The following is a 25788-nucleotide window of genomic DNA, read 5'->3' on the forward strand; positions in this document are numbered from 1 at the left end:
CCAGCAATGTATATTATATGTCATGAATAAGTGATAATTGTGTTTTAATTATGTTTGATTTTTTGGTTGCATGTGACCTTGAAGTAGTTCAAATGAGAGGTTTCGCTGACGCGGGATATTTCAGAATTCCTTATAATGTGAGTCCCTCGCAGTTAAAGAGTCCGCACAGTGAAGCAGAACACTGTGGTGAACAATTGGCCTCAAGAGAAACACATAGGAGGTCCATCTTCACCCATTTTGGCTACCTTGGGTAGCTCCAATTTCGGTTATTCCAATGGTTCTCTCTCTTTTTTCCTGGGTCAACCGTGGCATTCCTGTTGCGTGTTCTCACTTGCTGTGATACTGAAGCATTCGGCAACCCCATTTCAACCCCATTTCGAAACGTGCATTTAAGGAAATTGAACTTCATCACAATTCACACTTTTTCCGCGTTTTAGACCTCCAGCACCACAAGATGCGTTTCTGTCATGTGCACAATACTTTTGGAACGTGTGCAGTCATGTCTATAATCACTCACATTTGGTTTTCTCAAAAACGATCACTTCATAACAATTTGAAAAGCCTATACTTTCTTTTGCCTGCTAGTTTAGTTACTGCTCAGATTAGGAACTATATGGTTTTGGAGGGAGAGTGAGACAACTAAGTCCTGTGATACCAAGATATGGGTATAACCGTCAAGTCCTGTAGGGGTGTAATGGTATTGACACTCTTCACACTCTTGATCACAGTACTGCTCTGTAATGTCAGTGGTTAGCTGCCAATGAGTGCAACACTTTTCTCTGATGGGATGATTGTCGAAGGTGAAATGGGGTTTAACGTCGCACTTAATAATATTTCGCTCACGTGACGTCGCACATGCGTGTGTATGTGCGGCTGCTTGCACAAGCCCAGACTTAAGCTGGTTTTATAGTGCTAGCTCACTGAGATACCATGCGGCAGTCAAGCTTAAATAACCCACCCAGACACATTATACTGACTCTGAGCCGACCAGTCCTTGTTGTACCCATTAATGCTCAGCGCCAGGCAGGGGCCGACAAGTATCATATTTTAACGTCGTTTGGTATGACACGGCCGGGGATCCAACCCGCGACCTTCCGCTCTCCGGGCGGACGCAGTAACCACTACGATACGGAGTCGGTGAGGATTGTCAAACTATCTATTATTATATGATTTTTCGGTTAGTGTGCAGTAAAAATGAGAATCATATGCAGCAGGTGACCAATATTTCATTGCATCTGTCAACCTACGAGAGGGAATATCAGTTTTAACATGATCATCTTTGCACTGTCAGTCGATGTAGTCGTGGCTGTTTCCAGATTAAGAAGTGACTATTGTCTTTTAAGCATACTTGGGGCAGTTTGCACACATATTGCATTCTAGATGCAGTATTAGACGTGAAAAAGGAATAGGAATCCAGATAGCATTCTGACGTCGGCCAAGGGTCGGCAAAAACACGTTTGTCCAACGTCTGTTTTATTCCGCAGTAGCTCTCACGTAGCCTGAGTAAGTGAGTATGGTTTTATGGCGCTTTCAGCAATAATCCAGCAATATCGCGGCGTTGGGCACAGGAAATGGGCTTCAAACAAACCTGGGCTACCCTACTGCCCCTGAAATGTTTGTACAAATTTCGCAATGCTATGACATAACAAGCAATGATGCTTCAAGTTCAATGGTGTTATCAATGAAACAGCAAACTCAATTGCGCACTCTCTGTCTTCCCTGGACATCTCTGGATAGCTTGAAGGCCCAAGAAAAATGTTTCTAGATGTTTCTGAATATATTATATTTATATTTTATGCATATTTCAAAACATTTTCAAAGTCATATTTGTCACAAATGATTCAAAACAATATTTTAAAAAACTTAAGAGCAGCAAATTAGCCTTAGCATTTGATGTCCCACAATCCATATTTGTTTATCAGTTAAAAGTTTCATTATGACAGCAACGTAGTAAAGAAAAGATTCTGTTTAAGGTGGCCTATATTTATTTCCTAAATAACAAGTCAGAACTTGGGCTGAATGGCAGAAAAGCATCATACTCTCAGTTATCAAATGAAAAGACGGAAAAAATATTTACAGGAGATCTTCATATGTATTGACTGCTCTCCGAGTGTCAAATGGTTCATACATTTCCTGATCTTGGTCACATGTCTCCAACATATCGTAATTGGGAAAATGCCGGGCAGCAGTGAGGATACCCTCTCTCTGCCATCAGCCTTGTGCGGGGAGAAACGACTTTCATCTCCAAACAAGACTCTTCTCCAATTACGGACTTGCCATCGGTAAACGTCTTGCCCAAGCCAGTCAGGCAACACGATGTCTATGAGCCAGGGCCATTCCACGGAAAGGTCGATAGGCTCTAATGTCGGTCTCCCGAAGTCTCCCGGTGACTGTGCGTGGACTGATGTGACATTCTAACGCCGTCACAAAATCGGTTACGCAGGTGAATTACCCATATGTAACGGTCCTTCTGTGGCGTTGTCACACGTGGACGTCCCCTTCTTGGTCGGTCCTGGGTCCTGCCAGTCTGCCTGAACCATTAGAACAGGTTAGCCACTGTCAAACGTGTGCAGTTGAACATTCTAGCAATATGAGCCTGTGTTGAACCCATCTCAGCCATATCAACAGCTCTCCCCTTCTGCTCTTGCGTCAAACGTGGCATTATTCTGGTGAGCTTTCACGTGGTGTGAGTCAGAGGAATATTTCAACCCAACTTATACTAAAATTCTGCACGTGCAATTCATGCACTTCAAGTTTTACCATTTTTTCGTGCTATAACTCCCGTTTACGATGCTGCGCTTTGGCGACATAATTTCCATTTTGGGGCAATTTCATTTTACCAAGAAGCATTCAATCAAATTAACATTTTTCGGAAATAAACAACCTTTTCCAGTGTATTATTTCTTTTGCCGGTCAGTTTAGAATGAATGCAAAAAATGCATGGAATGATTTAGATGTTGGTGGAAATTTTAAAGTATGATAGCTTAGATGACATCAGAAAATGCTGAAATAAAAATGCAGTCATATTACCTAAACATGTTTTTTTTTCACAACTGGACATGATTGCATAACCACTTTGTTCCTAGTTTAATTAATTCAAACCAAAGCGCAACGTTACCCACAGCGGTAGTTTTAAATTGCGTAAAATTCATAAATAATTTCAATAGATTATGTCACTATTGGGCCAACAGCAGTGAAGCTCCGCACATCGATTACAACGATGAATGCTATATATTAGTTACAGTACACGGAAACCAATCTTTATTAACAAATGCAAATATGGGGATCGGTCCATGGTCATGTAGGTGGATGGGATGGCCGTTGAACTCTGGCCTGTAGAACATATATCCACACTACAACGTATTTACGCGCGACATAGCGAGGTCAATTGGTTGGTACTAACATGCTCTCCCGATGACGACCAACTACTGACAAGCCAGAATTTGTTTGGATGCTGTAATTCTACATCACCCGTGTAATCACATGTACCTGTTGGGCTTCTGTCATGAATTTCGTGAACTCAGTGTTTTCATTTTCAAGAAAATACTCATCCATGTTGGTGTTTCTTAAAGAACTATGACTGTTTTTGGTGGGCATATTTCGGAAATTGAGTTGAGTTGGGTTTTATGTCACATTGGCATTATTCCAGCCACATAGTGATGAGACCAAGTCTGAATTAATACGCTTTTAAGTACAAAGTCCAAATGAGTTTTATTTACAAAACCCCATATTTATATTCATTACATTATTGTTTAGAAACGGAAAATGTCACAGCTCTAAATTCAAAAGCAAATAATTCGTTATTCGCATCACATAGTTACAATTTATGATACAGGTCAACTTCCCTCAGGTAGTTAACAATGAGATGCCCGCGCACGCGGGAAAACAGATCTTTCAGAGTTGTCGCAACATAATGTGAATCCCTTGCAGTAGAAATGTAAACACAGTCAAGCAGAATATGCTTGATGGTGAACAGTTCATCGTCAGAGACACACATGGGAGGTCCATGCCCATCCGCTTTCAGCAGTTGAATTTCTGGTAATGATGCTGTTGATCACTGGCTTGTCTGGTCCAGACTCGATTATTTACAGACCGCCCATATATAGCTGGAATATTGCAGCGTAAAACTAAACTCACTGTAGCATCTTAGTTATCTGTCATGACTATGCCTGCACTTGTAAAGTTTCCTCGCTTCTGAAATTTCTTGACATATGTGTAAAACATACACAGCAAAAATAACTTAGTTTCCGTTTTTGCGGAAACCTAACGGATACTGGGTAATGTAGGTTTCCGCTAGGTTTCAGTATCCGGAAACAGACAATGCGAGTTTCCGCAAAATTTACAAAACTGAAACTAACAAATCTAGGTTTCCGTCAAGTTTCTACAACTGAAACTATCATTATGCGTTTCCATTTAGTTTCAGTTCGCTGAAACATTCAAAGAGAAATGACTTTGTTTCCGCTATTGCGGAAACCTATTGGATACTGGGTAATGTAGGTTTCCGCTAGGTTTCTGTTGGTTTCAGCTTAGATGAAATGGCAAACTTATAATTAGCTTTGTGCTGTTCCATTGGGGGACCATATTTACTTATTGTTACATTTGCAAGATAATTTCTGTTTACAGAATCCAGTTAGGGTCAATGCAGGAAGCAAAAGTACTGTTCGTGCCGTAGTCCCTAGTATGTTGATCAACCTTCAGGTGTTGGCAATCTATAGCTCATTTTTATACTGTACCGGTAAAGTGTTTATGGTTACATGCCAGTTTTTAGTGTACATTTGTGATAGATTAGTTATTTTACTGTCCTTCGAAGACAGGTAAGTATATAAGTTTGTTTTTATTTCATGTACACATTTACAATTTTAGAGTTACGACTTTCATAGTCACGATATGGCTACCGATGTGACTATGCAACTCACTCACTACCATTCTGCATAACTTGTGAATGTACAATTTATTACATTGTACCCGAAAAACAACAAACACAGTGACACATGCACTGTTATGATTCATCTGTTTCATTATTGTGAATAGCTCACATTTCAACAGTACTCAACAATGTGTGTGTGTGTGTCTGTGTGTCTGTGTCTGTGTGTCTGTGTGTCTGTCTGTCTGTCTGTCTGTCTGTGTGTCTGTGTGTCTGTCTGTCTGTCTGTCTGTCTGTCTGTCTGTCTGTCTGTCTGTATGTATGCATGCATGCATGCATGCCCATATCAAAAGGGAATTTTCAGCATTGGAGAAAACAAATTCTGTATGAATATGCAAATACAAATATGTCAAAACCCTACAACATTTTATGCATATGATGAAATGAGGTCTACTAGTGCAGGCATAACATATTTGCTGTGGTATTTATAAAACAGATTTCAAATTCAAATTCAAATGTTTATTGTATGAAAGGTCATGGGCCCATATACATATACGTATGAAGTGTACATTTGAAGCTGTCTCAATGTATCTTAACATATACACACTAACAATCTCACATAGTAAAGACTTGGCAACTTGCTTACAACCATGAAGCTTCTGTTGCACTCACACTGAGCAGCCAACAATCCTCTGATGTGGTACATATGACGCAGAGCCTTGAGTTGAGCCTGAGTTTTGCCACACAGAAAGGGGAAATATAACCAAGTTGATTACAACAAGGCTTGAACCAGTCCACAGCCACAAACAGGTGGTGTATGCTCTACTTAAGATTTGTGGGTGAATATGAAGAGTCCTGGTTGATGTCTGGCACAACATCGTTGCCATCCTTATCATCCCACACAGACTCTTCATCATCCTGCAAATACAATACATACAATGCTTAGTAAAACTGCAAAAACAGCCAAAGTAACACATTTATACATATTCATAAACATGCACAGTGGTACATCTGATCACAATGAAATTATATAATTAGAACGACTAATTTGTATATGTAACCAAAATATTTTTTTCACAATCACAAAGGAAAGATATGTAGTATACATGTATATTGTATCTTCCATTTGACATGTCACTTATTTTATTGATTGGTACCAGAAAATAGCAGCCAACCCAGTATTCTGAAGCAAATTGTTGTAATATTTATTACTGTTACTGTACTCATATTCAAGGTAACATCTACTACCAAATCGCCAATTGAAATCGAAGCATATGTAAAACGGTACATACATATTTTAAATAGATACGAATTATGTTTAAACACTGAATGTAACACATAATTATATATGTGATCTTATTCAAATTGAAATGACCAACTCAACTGAGAAAAGCATACAAAACCTAACATTTCCCATGAATGAACAATCGTGGGTATTTCTTAGTTTTATCAACTCTCTAAGGAAACATTCCCAGCAATATAGTAACATAAAATATTATTTTTTTATGTGACCTTTAATTTAATTTAAAAACTGTAAAATGTGTAACACAACTTATTCACTTTCAGTTACAGTTACATATCTGGTATACAATAATTACACTCTTGCTCGACAACGGTATAAGAATCCATACCGAAACGTCGCATCATATATAATAAAGAAGTTGTTATCCATAAACTCTCTTATTTGTCACCAACTTCTAAATGCCAATCAAACAAATTACAATAATTAAATATATTCATTATTGATATATGATGGATAGCAATGGGATAGATCAAACTGAAGTCGTTAAATGAAACCTATGAAGTGAAGTATTTTGGACTAACCTGATGAGAAACTGCCGTCCATTCCAGACGATTCCTTGTTTCCTTGAAACGACTGGCAGTGCGGACAGAAAACTGGGTCTTTTTCTTGGAACTGAAAAACATATCAACATATCTTAACTTATGAAAGTGTAATCCCATATATAACATATGTTAAACTTATGGTTACACTGGAATCCACGCACTGTTACATTTTGAGTGATTATATTTTTCACAAAGATAAAGAAATTTATTCTATGTATCTATTTACTGTTTACTTGTTTTTGACTAAATGCTGATGAATAAAAATATTGTTTTAAGATTTCCTTTAATGAAATTAGGAGCATGGTATGGTGTAACTATAAATGATTACCAAGCCAAGCCTCTTGTCAATCTCCAACAAGTCAGTGGATCCACAATACGTATCTGTAAATCAAATAATTGAAACAATGATTCTTTTAGAAATGTTATACGTGACTTGTGTCAATGCATTGTAAGGCTAAGAGGTTCAATAATTGATTACCTAAATTATTACACAAAGCTATGAGTGTAAAGTATATGTTATAATTGTTTTAATGGTAATAAAATGATAAAAAGATGTACTGGTATAATTGGATAAATACCACCATATAGCTGGAATATTGCCGAGTGCGGCGTAATACTAAACTCGCTCACGTAGATATATTGAGCTGACATCACATATAATTAGATAAGTAAAGTTATAATACAGGAATGTACGTAGATCTACGTGTAGAACTGAAAAGAATGAACATGATATAAGCATGTCTAATACATGTGCATGTTTTGAGCTCAATAGGTAAATTACTTACCTGGTGAAGTTTTACGTCCAGCAGAACGTATATTGCCTACTCCTGACAGGGTTTTGAAAAATCACCTATTTGCCACTAACACAATCTCTCATGAGTAGGACTCATGGAGCTCGATGAGGACTTTTAAAGTAACGTGAATATGTTTTCAGATTTATTCACTTCTCTAGGCCTACATGTTGATGCTTGACACTGAGGAGGAGCAATTAGTGCCCATAATGCGATGAGAAGACCCTTAAGCCCATACAAGCCCACTGTTGGGTACTCACATTCAATCTGCTCATTTCCACCTTTCACGGTCCCCTTTGATGTCGGCAATGTAAACAAATAAAACAATGGCGACCGGATCACGTCCACGCGAGACTACCTAAATCATTATAAAACACACAGCTGACATTTTATGTGTATAGTGTATGTTTATTTTGTTGTATAACGCGGAAAGATATTGTCAAACTGTAATGTTAGATTTAGATTGAAAAACAACAACAAAGTGTTTTTCCCGTGAGCCTTTGCGAGTCGCGATTTTCAAAGCCGCCTCAGTTTTCCTCAAAGCACTGAAAGAGAGAATTCGCTACCTGGAAAAGAAAGATGGAAATGGCTGCGAAAAACTCGCAGTACCACGACCCTGTCAGGTAAGACCAATTTGTTTTGTTGTCAAATAACGTTTTATGAATTATTTACTTTACGTACAGATAATCCGGATTGGTAATCAAGCTAATCTATCGAATTACAACCAGTGGCCATAGGTATTCGCCACTTTGCATTATTCGACTTACATGTTAATTTGGTGCAGCTAGAAATATGTCTTGAATTTATTTGATATCCGTTTGATATTGTTCATATTTTGCACATGGGTTCTGAATCATCTCAGCTTCAAAGACATAATTTCCGTTTTATTTTCAATTCAATGCGTGTCATGGTTATGGCAATTTTAACATGGCGGTCTATGGGGAAAAGAATACGCAATGTTGTATATATGTTGCTCATGTAACTACAATGCGGAAAATTATGTATCTGTGACCAAGATTATTTCCTAACAGCCTGCATAATTTGACAACCAAATATGGAAAACTGAATTAATGAAAATTACATAGCTACACTAAAATAGCATGCAAGTCTATGAGAATTTTGCCGACTGACGTATATTTAAGTCCCCTGACTGTATAAACAGTTTTGCACGAACTATTTTCAAAGGTTGGTGAAGTAAAATAAGTGTCTATCGAAAAATATACTACAATTTTGAAAAATATAGCAAATAGATTGTGTATTAATTGATTTGTTTTATCCATTTAGGCTGTTGAGAGGAAACGTGTCACGACCACTCCTGGAAGAAAAGATCACCCTCTCTAACTGAAGGTATGTGTTTATGGTACTATGAAACATAGACGTAATTTCACTTTGAATATTTTATTATTATGCTTCCCTAGATACATTTTCACAAAATGAACCATACTCAAGTTACATTTGCAAATGGATTTGAATAACCGGTAACTTAATCATGATTTCAAATTGGACCAAATAAACTTCACACCTGTGTGAAATGGCAGTAAAACTGACCCCTTGATTTTACAATACCGTAATTACTCCAAGGTTATGTCACATGAGATAACTGAACTTCATTCATCAGGATGTTTATGTCAGGCCGTTCACTTACTCATTGCATAACCTTAAAGTGATAAATCTGTAGTTTGCTTGTTGGTATAAATGTCGCTGCAATTGTTTGGGGTTTGTTAAACCTCAAATGAATGAATGGAGAAATGCAAAGAAAAGTAACGTGTTATTGTTTATTTTTTCAGCTGATAATGAGTCTGCAGACTGTATAACGAATGACCAAGGATGGTCAGCTGAAACATGTGTGAAGGTAATTTTGACCTATCTGTAGTGACTTTCATTATAAGTAGTAAATTATTTCCAATTCATAGAGTAGAGACAAGGTTTATGGATGTCAACTCCTTTATTATGTGAAAACATGTTTCAGTGTGAATGCTTACCCCTTCGTCAGGTGTAAGCATTCACTCCGAAACATTGTGTTTTCACATAATAAAGACCTTGACATCCGGAAACATTCGCGTCTTGTATTATTCACTTCTAAATACACCTCAAAGACGTAATGGTGTAAACATACAGTCACTACTGGGTGAATATACTTGTGCCTTCAACAATACAACTGCCTGACTGAGTTTGGTTTGACGCCGCTTTTAGCAATATTCCAGCAACATCACGGAGGTGGACACCACAACGTTGATGAAAATCTATTACTAGTACCATTATTACTACATAGAAAATGCAATAAATGTTCAGATATTATATATAACATATTACTACCTCTGGTCTGGGAAGCATGTAACTCCAGAGCAAAGTTTGTATAGATTCTGTGTCCTCTTTAGAAAATAAGATATTACATTCGGTCAATGAAGTGTGATGAATTGCATAATTTGAGTAATTCATCAAAATAACCTAGTAATTCGTTATAACCTGCCATTTTCAGAAACTTGCACAACGCCCAAACAGACTTGCATCTATTGATTGGCCAGATAGACGATAGAAAAAGGTAGCGACAACACTCACCATAGACATGACATCACCAGTCGTGAGTGACGAAGATGACGTCAATTAGTTGCATTCCGTCCCCTTTGTCTGTGAGTCCAGCAAGCTTATGGCATACACGACGACACTGGACTTGGAAAGAATCTACACCTCCACTGCTCTCGTCAAGGCCAACAGGAGGACGAGGATGAGGCATCCAACCAAAGTAACAGAGGGATCTCCGCCCAGGGATGCCCCTTACAGGGCCCACTGACCAGCTCTTGCAATTTAATTGAATTTATTTTCAATTTCATAATGTAATTTTATTTTATTTTTGTATTGTAAGCTGTATGTTGTTATTGTATATCATAGTGGATGTTTGGCGATAGTTGTGACATAGAGTGTGTGGCTGAATGCCAAGGCGTGCAAATAAATGTCCGATGCAACTATGTTTTATCACTGTGTTAAGTTGTATGTTATTGTTATTTTTCATCATTAGCCTGATTTTAGAACTAAATTTCGTATCTAACATGCTATTTCAAGATAATAAGTGAATGAAAGTTTAACTGATGAAAAATTACAACTTTGTTATAAATGATATATGATTTCTAAAACTGGATTGAGTTATGCCAACATGTTTTGCCCTGTTCTTTAGTGCTATATTACTAGTTATATGTATGATCTTTATTTGCCTTAAATGCTAATCCATACCATGTTGAGAAAATAAAACAATGAATCTTATTATATATTCTGTTTTTCTTTTTAGTAAATGTCATGATAATAACAAATTGCTTATATTGTTTTGAACAAGAGTTTATGATATAAATAAAGAAGAATGTTTACATTTAGCTCTTTGAAACGCATATGAAAACCCGTGAACCTGAAATTGAAACCGGTAACTGAAACTATGCGGAAACCTTGTCGGATTGTTGGTAACTGAAACTATGCGGAAACTATGTCGGATTGCTGGGAACTGAAACTATGCGGAAACTATGTCGGATTGTTGGTAACTGAAACTATGCGGAAACCTGTTGGAGTCTTAATAACTGAAACCTTGCGGAAACCTGATGGATTCAAAGTTAACTGAAACTCAACGGAAACTTCTTGGAGTGTGGGTAACGGATACCTTGCGGAAACCTGTTGGAGTGTGGGTAACGGAAACCTTGCGGAAACCCTTGGAAAGTGGGTAATTGTAAGTTTCCGTTATTGCGGAAACTCAATGTAAAAGAACGGAAACTCACTGGATTCTAGGTGGAAACTTAAGTTTCAGTCCACTTTCTACCAGGTTTCCGCATTGCGGAAACCGAGTTATTTTTGCTGTGATACTTGACTTGACTTACTTGACTTGATTTGCATGTGTTTGTGATAGTTGCTTACCAAGGTCCGATGATACAGAGACACAATCTATGAAACAGCCGGAATCGTACAACCTACAGTCAAAGTGTTGATTAACACAAATGAGTTTTCTGGCATTTGTCTCCGTCAATTCATATATAGCACTAAAGCTGAAGGGTTTATATATCTGTAAAGACATACATGGAACTTTCTGAAACGAACCAGTACTACATTACAGTAAACCAATCACAAAATTATGACATTGAGCCATTCCAGCTTTCTGTTTCCAAACATATTCTACTTTTTTTCCCGGTAATGCCATTTTAAATTGATATAGTTGTTATCAGGATGCCCGTTAGGGTTTCACCTCCACAGACGTTCGTGCTACTGGTTCTCAAACGTGAAAAGTTCGTTTCCAGAGGCAGTTGTAAGTGTTATGAACATTTTTTTCTTCTCAAATCTAAACAAAACGTAAAGCTCTTGTGATCTTGAAAAGCATTGGGCTTCAAAGTTTCACGCCATCTCAAGTAATTAGTCTGATAAAATGCAAGTTGAAACATTCCAGTCACCTGTGAAGATCCAAGTTAGAATTGTTAAACTGTGAAACTTATATCTCTTCTGCACAAAATTCAGTCTTAGCCTGAAGAAGATGTTAGCTGTAAACAAAATCGTAATTAGTCATACTAAATTCGAAAAGTAGTTGACATTCCTAGAAAGTGGTATTCAATATCACTTTTCTTTCACCGATAAACATATGTGCAACATCACCTTTCTATACTTGAACAAATTCAGTCTTTCACATTTATGTAATAAATACTGATGGTAGCTGTCACCTAGGAAAAGGAACTGATTCTTTCTATTTTAATAATGGAGTTTACATTTCAGACCTACTGTCGTTACTTGGAGAGCCACCTCGCGATGATAGAAAACAGAGATGAAGATTCGTTCCTGAAGGGATATGCTCTCCGTCATGGTAGAGGTGAGATTTGATTTTGACATTTTGCTTCAGACATATATTTACTTTTGCTCTTTACCATACCCCGAGACATTTGTCTTCCATGTAATATAATTTCATTGGTAAAGTTTAACACTGATTCTGTTTGTAGGTTCTGTGTCCCAATAACGTTTGTCTTTCAGTATGTTTATCTTTCAGCCTCCCATGCGTGCATATTCTTCACCGAAAAAAGCTTTTTGTTGAAACTCCAGTTTATTCCAGTTTTGCTGCAGTAATGCCACCATGAAAGATCTAGGCAATAAACTGTTTTTATGAATGTTACAAATTCCACAATTCTTATGAAAAATGATTGATCTTCCAGTACTTGCTATGAACACAGCTATACACATTGTAGACGTTTGGTGATTATCAAGCTTGGCATCTCTGGTAACACAATTGTTAAAGCAGCTCTCAACAAATCTGTGACGCCACTTTTTTATTCCATAGTATGATTATAAAGCTACATTCGATCTTACATCCGACCCAAGTAGGTATAAATAAGTTAAAATGAAACTAAACCAACTATCTGTTACACCTACTTGGGTTATCAGTCCAGATGTAAAGAGGTCATTATGAGACGTATTCAACGGAGACAGATACAATAATTTACGTCACGTACCATTGTTTTTCACCCCCCTGAGGTTATGACTCCTTAAGGCTATTTCAGTGAGGGAGGGAGTGGTCCAGAGCCCTGTCTCACTGCATGTTAATCTTCAAGCTGTTGCTGTACGAATTACATTGCACATTACACAGCAAAAATAACTTCGTTTCCATTTTTGCGGAAACCTAATGGATACTGGGTAATGTACGTTTCCGCTAGGTTTCAGCATCCGGAAACAGACAATGTGAGTTTCCGCGTAGTTTACAAAACTGAAACTAACAAATCTAGGTTTCCGTCTGATTTCTACAACTGAAACTGTCATTATGAGTTTCCATTTAGTTTCAGGTCGCTGAAAGATTCATAGCAAAATGACTTAGTTTCCGTTGTTGCGGAAACCTATTGGATACTGGGTAATGTAGGTTTCAGCTAGGTTTCTGTACCCGGAAACTAACAATTCTGTTGATTTCAGCTTAGATGAAATGGCAAACTTAGCTTTGTGTTGTTCCATTGGGGGCTATATTAATTTACTGTTACACTTGTAAAATAATTTCTATATACAGGGAGGAAAAGCAATAGCCCATTTTTATACTGTACTGTTAAAGTGTTTATGGTTATATGTTTTTAGTGTACATTTGTGATAGACTAGTTATTTTACTGTATTTCGAAGACAGGTAAAAAAATTTTATATAATGCACACATTTAAATTTCCAAGGTTAGTTTCAGCGACTGGAAACTACCGGAAACCAACAAAGTTAGTTTCCAGAAACGGAAATTTAAAGTAAAGTATCATTGGTAGTTTCCATTGCATAAAGCAGCTGGAAACCATCATTGATGGGACCGTCAATGAAACGAACGAACGAAATTACTTCATATATACCAGTATATACAGCATATAACCGACATTAACCTACGCTAAACTGTCTATGTATTCCATGTATATAAGTTTCAGTTTAGTGATCTCAGTGTTTTTGTACACCAGAATTCAAATAAAAGATACTGTCACATGAAAGAAGAATAATTTCAGGAAAAGTTAAACCATATTACGGAAACTTAAGATTCTACTTTGTCTCCTTAACGATTTGTTAGGTACACTCACAGATGCCTTAAACTTTTAAATTACTGAAGAACCGGTAAGGCTCCATTAGGTTTCAGTTACCCATTGGCTTTTCATTTGTTTTTCTCAAAGTGATACATACTAACACAACTAACTGGGAGTGGTTATGCACATTACACATATCTGTACTAAAAAGGACAATAATTTCGTAAATGTCCAATAAAGAACATAATACAGGCTTCAACAAATTACACAGTAGACTTATAGATATAAAATATGTTTAAGTTTAACGTCATCTGCCAGTGGTGAAAAATGTTGGGATTGAAAGAAAATGAAGTCAATGAACGTTTTGCCTTTTAATTATAGCATTATCATTATTGATCCATTATCATATTTATAAGCACTTTGGAACCTCATAAATTTATTAAATGGCTTTCTAGATATGTCATAGAGTACCTAAAATATAAGGGAATCAGTTTACGACCTGAAAAAAACTAAGAGATCTTGTTGGGTACGCCCCTGGATTGTCAGAAGAGGAGAGGTGGGGGCTTATAACTCACATGAACAATGTTGTTTGTGGAATAATTTTGTTGAATGCTACAAGAAAAATGAAAACAAAATACAGATATCAAACTTAAAACCAACTAACGTTATAACAAAACTAATGGGCTATTACCTTGTTCGAGAAAAGTATCCATCAGTATCCACATAATGGAACGATATGCCATTCATCGGCAGCTGCCCCCAAAAACTGTTCCATGTCACGTGACCGGGTTTCACTGGACACCAAAGATAATACACCTGACAAGTTTTTACATAATGTCACAATTCTTTAAAAACGGTGCATGTTGTTTTAAGGGATTAGCTTTCTGAAATACCTAGCGAAATAGGTGACACGAACTCACCCCTTGTTCACTTACATGATGAAAATCAATGAAATTGAACTCACTTAGCTTGTTTTGATTGATATGAGTAAGCACCAACTCATCAATTTTGGTACATAATTTGCTGGCCATACTGGTCATCACTTTTATTATGGCAAAACAGCAGTTACATGTGTAAAGTAAAAGTTCATTCCGACTTCACGAGGATGTATGTATGGATGGTACATCTTGGATGTCCTGGGTATGTTGTAGAGTCTCAGCTGTCTCCACTGTCGATGATATAGTCACCAAACATCCTGACATACGTAACCACGAACGTGTCAACAATGATATAAAGGTATAATTTATAAATATCCGCTGTGACAATGAATACAACATGTAAGATAAATATATTTTATAATACCACTGATGATTTGTCAACAGGAAGAATAAATGTACTTGTGTTCGCAGAAACAGTTTCATACTTAATGAAACTGCAGTGTAGACTGGATGTGTACTATGTACATGTATTATGAAATTGTTTTATCATTATGATGATTAAAATAATTTGTCTCAAGATGTCATTTTAATGGATTTTATTGTTGTTGCCATGTCATGAATATGTAAAATATTATCTAACATCTGGTATTTTCTACGGATATCACTTCGTTGTACAATTTATTTTGTTTTCAACTTGGGAATATAGTGTTACCTGCATGCCTATCATCACAGATTATGTCCATTGTTCTCCAAGTGCGGTCAACCTGAAAATCCCTGTGTGTCGCCCTTATTGTTGTTACAAACATCACAAATACTAAACCTTTTCAGTATACGTTAGTAACTCTACAAACATAAAGACTATCTTTTGACGGGCCCTTTTGACAAAGACGTCGTGCAAGATAAAAGTAATAAATCAATTAGCGTGTTATCGGTTAATCCTTTCATCTGTGTTTGTTTTTTTAACTCAGCTGATAATTCCTTTTGCTGCTCCTGCATGCATATATTACATAACATGTAGTTCACTAGATGACCATCAAGTGAATGATGACAAATAAACGGGTAAAATCGTTGTATTGCATGCAATATTAATTGCCTACAGAATCTTAGGGAACTACGCTGTGTGGTTTTAACCATCACATCACATTGTTCTTGATATGATTAAATATCAGGTAATAGTTTTAAAGAAATACACAGAAATAGGATCAAATTGGATCGGTCATATACGATCAACGCATCGGAAAATCTGAAAAAAAGCTTATACTGACTGCTGGAGTACTTTATTACGGGAAATACATCCACTGTTCTTATTGTTTCATTCTTTAGGTTGAGGAAATTCTGCCATGGTTGACAGCTGCCCAGTCCCTGGGTCCGTCACGGTCGAGGTAGCATGTGCTGCAGTCAGACCACATACTAAAATTGTTGTCCCGAAACCGGAAGCGCTTGATTTGGAATGAATGAGGCGTCGCGAGATGTGACGGACATTGTAAAAACAAACAATTTACATAAACACATATTGCAGTTATCAGTGTTTTTCCAAGCTTATGAAGGGTAAGCAGACTATTGGCATGTTAACAATAGAAATGAAAAAAGCAACCTAATTGACTACCCATAAGTCTTTGTTTGAAATGCCGCCATCTTTGTTCAAACGTACACGCGCGAGATTGGAAAAAACTTCGTTGTTGTTTCCAAGTAAGTCTATGAGAGTAAGGTAGTAGAAATGGCAGTCTGTATACTTGCTATGGTTTTCTTGACACATGGCAACAAACTTGACAATCGAAGCTTTGGAAACAAGGATCCGGGAACTCAAGCGATCTCAACGGAAACCCAAGACAGAGAAATTGGCAGGTAGGTTTCAGATAAAATTAATTATTTTCTTCTTATCATAGCAGTCAGTTTGCATCGAATTAAACGTTTTCGGTAGGACCCGGAACCTTTATCGTACATTAACTGTGCGCTCGCATTTCGATTTCTCCCACGGTTATAAATGTGAACATTGCATTTTGGTGTGAAATTTGTTAAAAAACAACATTATTGTTGATACCAACTGAACATTCCGTTAAAATATAACCATAAGACAAGTATACCCTTGTGTTCCTGTACGTTGAGTCTGATGTTTATATAATTTTGATTTCCTGCGGCAGCTCATTTTGTTGCTGGGCACAACCAATACCATAACCAAATATTTATTCTTCAGTCATTTTTCTGAGTGTAATTTTGTCTCAGTATTATTCTTTTCTTGTCGGACTGTTTCAATTATGTATCCAGCTATATTGGAACCGTGTACTGGAGCGGCGTTTATATAAGACACTTGGCTTGTTCACCTTTCTAGGTTATTGATGGAATAAAAATATATTTTAAGAAATTGTTATACATGTATCCAGCAAGGCAACAAATATAGATGAAACCAGTAGTTCATGATATTCCGGTGGAAAATATTACCAATCGACATATGTTCATGATCCAAATGTGTGTCTCTTTTGTTTTAGGCTATTGTGAGAAGAATCATGGAAAAGTTCCCGGAGTACCTTGAAAATCGATTAAAAGTTACTTATTTAAGGTAAAAAAACTTACCCCAAGTTTTATTATTGCTCGTCATCATAATCAAGATATATGTTGGGTTTTATAAGATTAGAGACGTCAGTATTACAAAATACAATTAATTCGTTTCTTGTTCACCATTGGGTAAATCTAGCATCTAATTATTTCATTGTCAGGTATCTAGTACTAGCAGTAGAATTGACATAGCATACTATTATGTAGTGCATATTTGCTGCATAATCATGTCTGTCATGTTAATAGAAAACTTCTCACGCCCGGGCTGTAATGCATATACATGTAGTTGATATACCACAATTACTTATTACTTGGTTTGATACATGATAATAATCAAACTTATGAATGTTTGTGTCGGATTGTAATAATCTATTATTGGACGAATGAAAATTAATTCATTTGCTTTTCTTAATAGAAACCTTTTGGATAATCTGGAGGAGCAAGACGGACGATCGACGTCGGCAGATAACAGGAAAGAAAAACACAGGAAAGATGCTAAAAGAAACAAAAGAATCTGATCTGTAAGTTCCTGAAACTGGATAATATAATATAATTTGTACCGGTTTATACACTTCCTGACACCAGTTTAAAACACTCTGAGTCACTGACATGATGTGCTACATATTATCACATCGCTATATACCTGTAATAGAATAATTTTCCTTATCACATGTCATTACCCATCACCGTAATGTGCCATTATCTAATTAGAACAAGTGCCGCACTCAAGAATAAATGTTGGACATAACTTTCGCAGTGCAAGAATTTCATTTTTTTCCCCAGAAACTCCAACACCTCCTGAAGAATCTAGCTGGGCAGAGAAAAGAACACAGAAGGTGGCTGCAGTCCTAACCCTAGAATTGACATCGCAAGTGGTGTCTGAAGCTCCAGCGGCAAAATGAAGAACTTGCGACACCATCCAACAAGATTCTTTCCAACCACCTAAAGGTCTTAGGAATAGGATGGAATGTCTAAATGTACATTCAATTATCTCCTGTAGTCACCCTGTTTAGGACAAGAACATCTGTCTCTCTCTCTGTGTCCCTCTGTGTGCTTTGTGTCAATGTTTAATTGTAACATTGAAACATAGATATGATATACGTTTATACGTATATGTTTATGATGAATAAAGAGAAATCGACTGACATGCCTGATTTTGTATTTATTTATTTCTATGTCCATGTGGTGTTGAGGTAACTGTAGTTGAAATGAGTTTATTTTATATTTCAATGTATCATGAATAAAATATATGACCTAATACATTCAAATATATAATACACTCATTTCACCTACAGTTAATTTAGTTGAATAATCATAATTTAATATGGACATATGGTAATCACTGAATACTAATGATTGAAACCAAATGGAGCCATACAGATTCTGATTTACTGAAACTTATGGAACATGGTAAATGTGTTTAATAGAATCGAAATTCACAGGGAATCATAATTGAACTAAGTAAATACAATGTATATGAAACCATCTAAAAGTAGAGGATAAGGGAAACCCAATGGAACCTCATAGGAATCTGCGTAACGGAAACGCACTGGAACCATACAGGAATCTGGGTTACGGAAACTCACTGGAGCCCTACAGGAAAAAGGGTAACGGAAACGCACTGGAGCCTTACTGGAAAGTGGGTAACGGAAACGCACTGGAGCCCTTACTGGAAACTGGGTAACGGAAACGCACTGGAGCCATGCCGGTTTCTGGGTAATTTGTAAGTTTCCGTTTTCCGGAAACTTGAAGGAAATGTAGAGAAACGTTCCGGAAACCTAGTTGAAACGTAAGTTTCCATTTTGTTTCCGTTAGGTTTCCGGGGTCCGGAAACCAAGTTATTTTTGCTGTGTTAGGTTTACATTGTGCTCTTTTTATATTCAACCTTCTTTGTTCTTCAACAGTCTAATCTCCAAGCACTGTATGATCAATTACCTAAGCCATGTATCATCTTGAATGTAAACCTACATTAACACCCGAATTGATTTTCAATGTTTGTGGTCCTGTTAAAATCTTTTTGGACAAATCGAAGGAAGTGGCTGATGAATGCTTTCCTATATCCTCTACCAATCCACATATACGATAACCATGGTATACGACTGCAAACAAGCTAGTACAGCAAGGAAGAAAGGCAGAAAAGTATTTTCGAAATCACCCCACAGTTCATAGTTTAAATAAATTCAAGATATTAAATGTTTAGGCCCGTCACATCTTCAAGCAATTTAAATGAATGTCTCTCCTGTATATTGCTAAATTTCGTTCAAATCCGTCAGTCTTCTCTCCTTCACTTATATAGGTCCCTCATTCGCTCGAAGCTGGATTATGGCTCCATCATATATGGTGGAGCATGGAAAAGTGATTTAGAAATATTAGATCCATTACATCACCAAGGCCTGAGACTCCTCCAAGTGACCCCTCCCAGTGACAGTCTGTACGTGGAGGCTAATGAACTTTCTCTCCAGCTGCGTCTTACCAAATTATCTCTTCATTAAAAATTAAATTACGTTCTAATCCATCAAACCCCGCTTACGAGTCACGTTTTGACCCACAGTATGAAGCACTATTTCAGAAAAATACTAAACTAGTTCCTCAACTCGGCATACGGCTCATGCCACATCGACCTTGACCTAATTGCGCCATTACCTACTCCTCCTTGGAAGTTAATCAGACCAAACGTGGACCCCTTACTCTTAAAAATCAGACACAAATCAGTTGGATCATAAACTGGAATATCAGCCATTTAGAATGAAATATGATTCTCATCGTTCTGTATTTAACGGATGGATTCAGTGATGGTGGCAAGGTTTCAAGTGCCGCTGTCTTTGGATCCAAAACAATATCTTTTAGAACACATGATAATAGCTCAGTTTCCACTGCTTAAGCTAAGGCTGTTCTGGCAGCCTCGGAGGGTGATTTCCCATTTTTGGGCAGTCTGTTGTGCACTGGATCATGCAGGTGTTGTATATCACTGCCAAAACTGGGACAACTGGTGTGACCAATTAAGATCAATTAGGTCTCGTCAGTAAGGTGGTAACTATTGCTACTGGGGCAATTAGGATCAATTAGGCACTGAGGACGTTTGTAGAGTAGACTAGTAAAAGTAAAGAGGTTAGAGTTGGATGTTTGTAGAGTAGACTAGTAAAAGTAAAGAGGTTAGAGTAGTACCAATAAAGCACTGAGGTTGTTTGTAAAAGTAAAGAGGTTAGATTTAGGGAAGTTAATCTCACATACTAGAAAAGAAGGATGTTTTATTTAGATAACTAATTTCCGGAGTAGATGAAAGAGGGAGGTTACACTTGTGCTCACTATGGTGAGAAAGGATACATCCTGGATGGAAGAAAGCTAGGTGCCGACATGCTTTTGGATGGCTATCGCTATCTCAGACGGAAAGCGAACAAGAATGGCACAATTCCATGGAGGTGCTAGGCTGTAAAGGAAAAATGTCTTGCGACAGTGACCGCAACTGATGATGGTACAGTCATCCGCCGAGGCAAGGAGCACACCCACGCTCCTGACCACAGTGTTATTGGTGCACACCTTCTTGCCAGTAACACGAAGAAGTGAGCCTGGGAAGAAGTGACTACCATCCCACTTATCTACGAGGAGGAGAGGAAGAAGCTCCTGACTGGTTACAAGTCTGATGCTCCAGAAGAGATTGCTGCCCGTCTTATGATGTTTGGAGGTATCAAGTCGAGTTTGTATAGACAGCGAGCCAAGACGCTACCCCAAACACCCCAGACTGCGACAGACTTGAAACTTAGTGGTGAGTGGATGAAGACCGAGACTGGTGATGAGTTTGTCCTTATAGACAGTGAGGTGGATGGAAACAGAATTCTTGTCTTTGGAACCAGTTCAGATTTTGCATGAGTGTCTTAGCGAGACTGTTTCGATGGATGGAACCTTCAAGATCTGCCCTAAGAATTTTTACCAACTCTATGTTATCCAGGTTCCAGAAGGATATCAAGCTGTTGCTGCCTGTACACCTTCCCTGCCCCAGTGTCACAACTTCAACAAATACGTCCTAGACACGTGGATCAATGTGCGATTTCCCCTCAACATCTGCAATTAATTCAGACGTGAAACACCCAGAACGAATAACAGTTGTGAGGACAGCGTTTGTCCAGAAGAGCAGTGAAGACTCACTTGAACATTTTTGAATTGATCATTCTCTTCAAGTCTGAACACTCGAATAAAGAAGTATATGTGATGCAAGAAGCTTGAATGTGGTCACAAGCCAACCAAGCGCCGACGAGTGGAAGAAACCTCTGCCAGACTTTTTAATCTTGGACTTGAGTTCATGATGTATGAAAGAGCGCTGACATATCTTTCTGCTTGTGGCAATGTGCTGGCTGGCGTGACTGAACATTAGAAATACTTTGCAAATGCCACCAATGTTTGTGGCAGTGTGCTGGCTGGTGTGATTGGACATTAGAAATAATTTGCAAATGTATTGTGAATAAAATAGTCATCATTAATAAAATTCTTTGTTATTCAGTTCTCTTCTTCACTTTACAAAGGAGTTCATTAAATCAATTAAGACTCATTAACGAGGTGTCAAAGGGCTACTTATCAGGTGTGAGTCATAAACTGCCAAAACCGGGACAACTGTTCTAGCTCGTTAGCCAGGTGTGAAAATTGACTGCCAATAGTGGGACTGCCAAAAGTGGGAATAAATCCCTCGGAGTATATTGAACATCAATCAGGTAGTAAACAAGTTATGACATTTTCCGATTCGTTGTCATGCCTTTATGCACTAAAAATGTATCTTATAGTCATCCACATGTTCTTGATATTTTAGATGTCATATTATGATCTTTCCACTGGCCAGTTCGACATCGTCTTCTGCTGGTTACCGAGTCATGTTGGCATAGTTGGCAATACAAAAGCTAATGCTGTAGCTGAAGCAGCTCTTGAAAAGCCCGTTTTCCACTCATGATACCACACTCACACTTGAACCTTATATCAGATGGTGCATGGCTATTATATGCAAACAAACTGTAACGTCCAAGTATGTATAAATAAACTTCATGAAATTAAACAAACCTCGGGATATAACAACTTGGGATGTCAATCCAGACATGATGAAGATGTAATGAGCCGATGTCGAATTGGTCCTACTCGTTCTACCCATGAATATTTGTTGAGAGGAGATGATGCTCCTTTCTGCATCCCCTGTGATGAAAGAATCACAGTCAAGCACTATTTCCTTAACTGAGTAGAATTTTCTCTCACATGGGATACATGTTATCAAGTTTCAAACTATGTGAAAAAGAGCACAATTCCCAAATTTGGGGGTCGTAACGGACATTGCACTCTAATTGCTACACATGGAATGTTTTCTGGGTATTGAGATATGTAATGCAGAGAGATATTCTAAACCTTAAATAATGACAAGTACCATTAATGTAAAGCTAAGTTGTATTCATTCAAGGTGACTGGGTAGGATTATGCTTTGGTGTACACATGTACAGGTCCTTGAAGATTTTCGCTCAACTAATGTTCTATGCATCTTCATCGATGTATCAAACACTTCCACTGAAACATACTCTGCTCTTGATCTATCATTTACAGATTCTAATCTTTTAACGAGTTTGAATGGTCGGTCCATGATGACCTTGATGGAAGTGACCACTTCCCAACAATCCTTAACCCTATCAATCCCACGGATGAACTACCTTCAACAAGATGGAATTGTACTAAGACCAACAGGCCATGGCCATTATTAGAAACCCTGTGCTCCGAAAAATTAAACCTGAAAATTTCCGGAATGTTCCTATTTTCACGCGTCCTAAATGACATTTGAGACAAAACCATTCCTAAGCCCTCTGCAAACCTGCAAATACGCAAACCATGGTTTGAAACACACTGCAAACGAGCTAGAAAAAATAGGAAGAAAGCGGAGAAATATTTCCAACAACATCCTACTGTGCATAACCTGAATGACAAATGCCAGGGCAAGACGCACGTTTTAACAACTAAACGCCGGTCATGGAGGAAATATGTGTTAAATATCAAACTCCCGCACACCCATGTTCAAGGTATCAAAATATCAAGGGCAAAAGATCAAAATCTGGTGTTCGCCATCTCAAAGATGGATGGTGACCCTTTTAACAAATAAATTTGAAATTGTAAACAATCTTGGCGAAACCCTCAGTTCCTCAAAATACCAAACCCAACAAGAAAAGAAATCAGTAAATTTTAACTCTGATAATGGTGAGGATTACCATGAAACGTTTTCTCTCCATAAACTACGTACTGCCCTGGGGCAGGCTCACGACACTGCAGCAGGAGCTGATGATATTCACTATCAGCTTCTGAAACACCTCCCTGATTCAAGTTTTGAAACACTATTCAATATATTGATGATATTTGGACAAGCGGAAACTGCCATCCTTCATGGTTCAATGCCATTATCACCCCTATACCAAAACCTGACCGGGATCATACTGATCCCTCAAACTACCGTCCTATGTCACTAAATATAGTCCGTTTGATTTCAGTTTAGACCGGTGAATTGCTCACTAACACAAAATCTAATAATTGCAAAGAAACCAAATTTCTGCACAGTGCCATGAAATTGACAGACCAACTCTGATGATTTGTCTCATAATTTTGGACACCCGAATAAAAATGTTTAACAAACCATCATTATTTTGTTGTCACTTTTCGCTATTTCTTACAAGGCGGGACCACTTGCTGGGTGGACAGTCATTCAACAATCGTGTGTAGTGAAATTTCAATTTCACGAGTGTATCTCGCAGCCCTGGCGTTCTACAAGTTAAGCTGGTACTTTGAGACCAATAACATACTCAATGACCTCAAATGTGGTTTTAAGAAACCCGAATGTTTAGAATCACGTTCAACCCCTTCGACATGGGTTTGGGGGAGTTGATGTTGGATACATATTTCCTCTATTAGCGACGTTTAGTTTGTTTAAAGGTACCTTCAAAGTGGTTTCTGTAGAAACCGAAGTATCATTGACCATCCGGTACCTCTGAAAACTCTACTCAATATATTTGATGACATTTGGACAACCGGCAACTTTCCTCCTTCGTTGCACAAGGCTGTTATCATCCCTTTACCAAAACCTGGCTGGGATCATACTGATCCCTCAGACTACCGTCCTATATCACTAACTAGCTGTGTTTGTAAAACCATGGAGGGATTGAGGGACAGATTACCTCTGTTCAAATCTCACTATATAAAAAAAGACAATTTCAAGTACTGGTAGGATCCACATTGTCTGATTATTTCCATCCAGATCAGGGCGTCCCTAAAGGCAGCATCCTGCCTGTCATACGTTTTAGCATCAAAATTAACAGCCTCACTAACGTCCTGAACAGTTGTGTTGATGGGTCCCTTTTCGTGGACGATTTCAATATTTCATGTCGTGGTAAGAACATGCACGCAATAGAAAGGCAGCTACAACTCTGCCTTAACAAAATCCAAAAATGGGCCAGTGAAAATGGCTTTAAGTTTTCAAAATCCAAAACAAATTGTATTCAATTTTGTCGTAAATACAGACCACACAAGGATCCAGACCAATCTTTAGATGGTACTCCCATCAAGGTAGTAGAAGAGGCAAAGTTCCTTGGACTCATATTCGACTGCCACCTGACATTCTTGCCACACATAAAATATTTGAAAACCAAGTGCTTGAAGGCTCTGGACTTGCTAAAAGTCGTTTCAAATACAGAGTGGGGAGGGGATCAGACCACCCTCCTTCACTTGTACAGATCTTTGGTTCGCTCTAAACTAGACTACGGCTCCATTGTTTATGATGGAGCCTGCAAAAGCAATTTAGAAAAAAATAGATTCTATCCACCACCAAGGCCTTAGGCTCTGCCTGGGAGCTTTTAGGACCTCTCCAGTAGACAGTCTATATGCAGAGGCTAACGAACCTTCCCTTGAACAACGCCGCATTAAACTTCACTGCAGTATATCACTAAACTACGTTCAAATCAGTCCAATCCAGCATACAATTGTGTTTTCAACCCTCTGTATGAAAACTTGTTTCCTAAACTGCCAAGCCTGGTTCCACCACTTGGAATCAGAATTCAACCACACATATCTGTAGCTAAAATTGATCTCAATAGCATAGCACCTTACCGACTCCTGTCGTCACCACCCTGGCAGATGGTGAAACCACAGGTCGATCTTACCCTCACTAAATTCAAAAAGTCTGAAACAAACCCCTTGATGTTCAAGCATCAAGTTACGTTCCAAGTATGACACCCATAGATCCATTTTCACAGACGGATCCAAGGATGAGGGCCAAGTCGCCAGTGCTACAGTCATTGGATCTAAGACTGTCTCCTCTAGGATTCCCGACAACAGTTCCATTTTCACTGCCGAGGCCAAAGCTATCTTT

At 37.9% G+C, this 25788-nt stretch overlaps 1 long non-coding RNA gene across 1 annotated transcript in view; it reads left to right on the forward strand.

Annotated features, from left to right (window-relative positions):
* Positions 1-25788, forward strand: part of LOC124257853 — a 106333-nt gene that overhangs the window by 3051 nt on the left and 77494 nt on the right. The gene's annotated exons all lie outside the window — the stretch shown is intronic.

This window comes from Haliotis rubra, unplaced genomic scaffold (genome assembly GCF_003918875.1).
Source record: "Haliotis rubra isolate DU_JTF1 unplaced genomic scaffold, ASM391887v1 Scf677, whole genome shotgun sequence".
Classification (NCBI taxonomy): Eukaryota; Metazoa; Mollusca; class Gastropoda; order Lepetellida; family Haliotidae; genus Haliotis; species Haliotis rubra.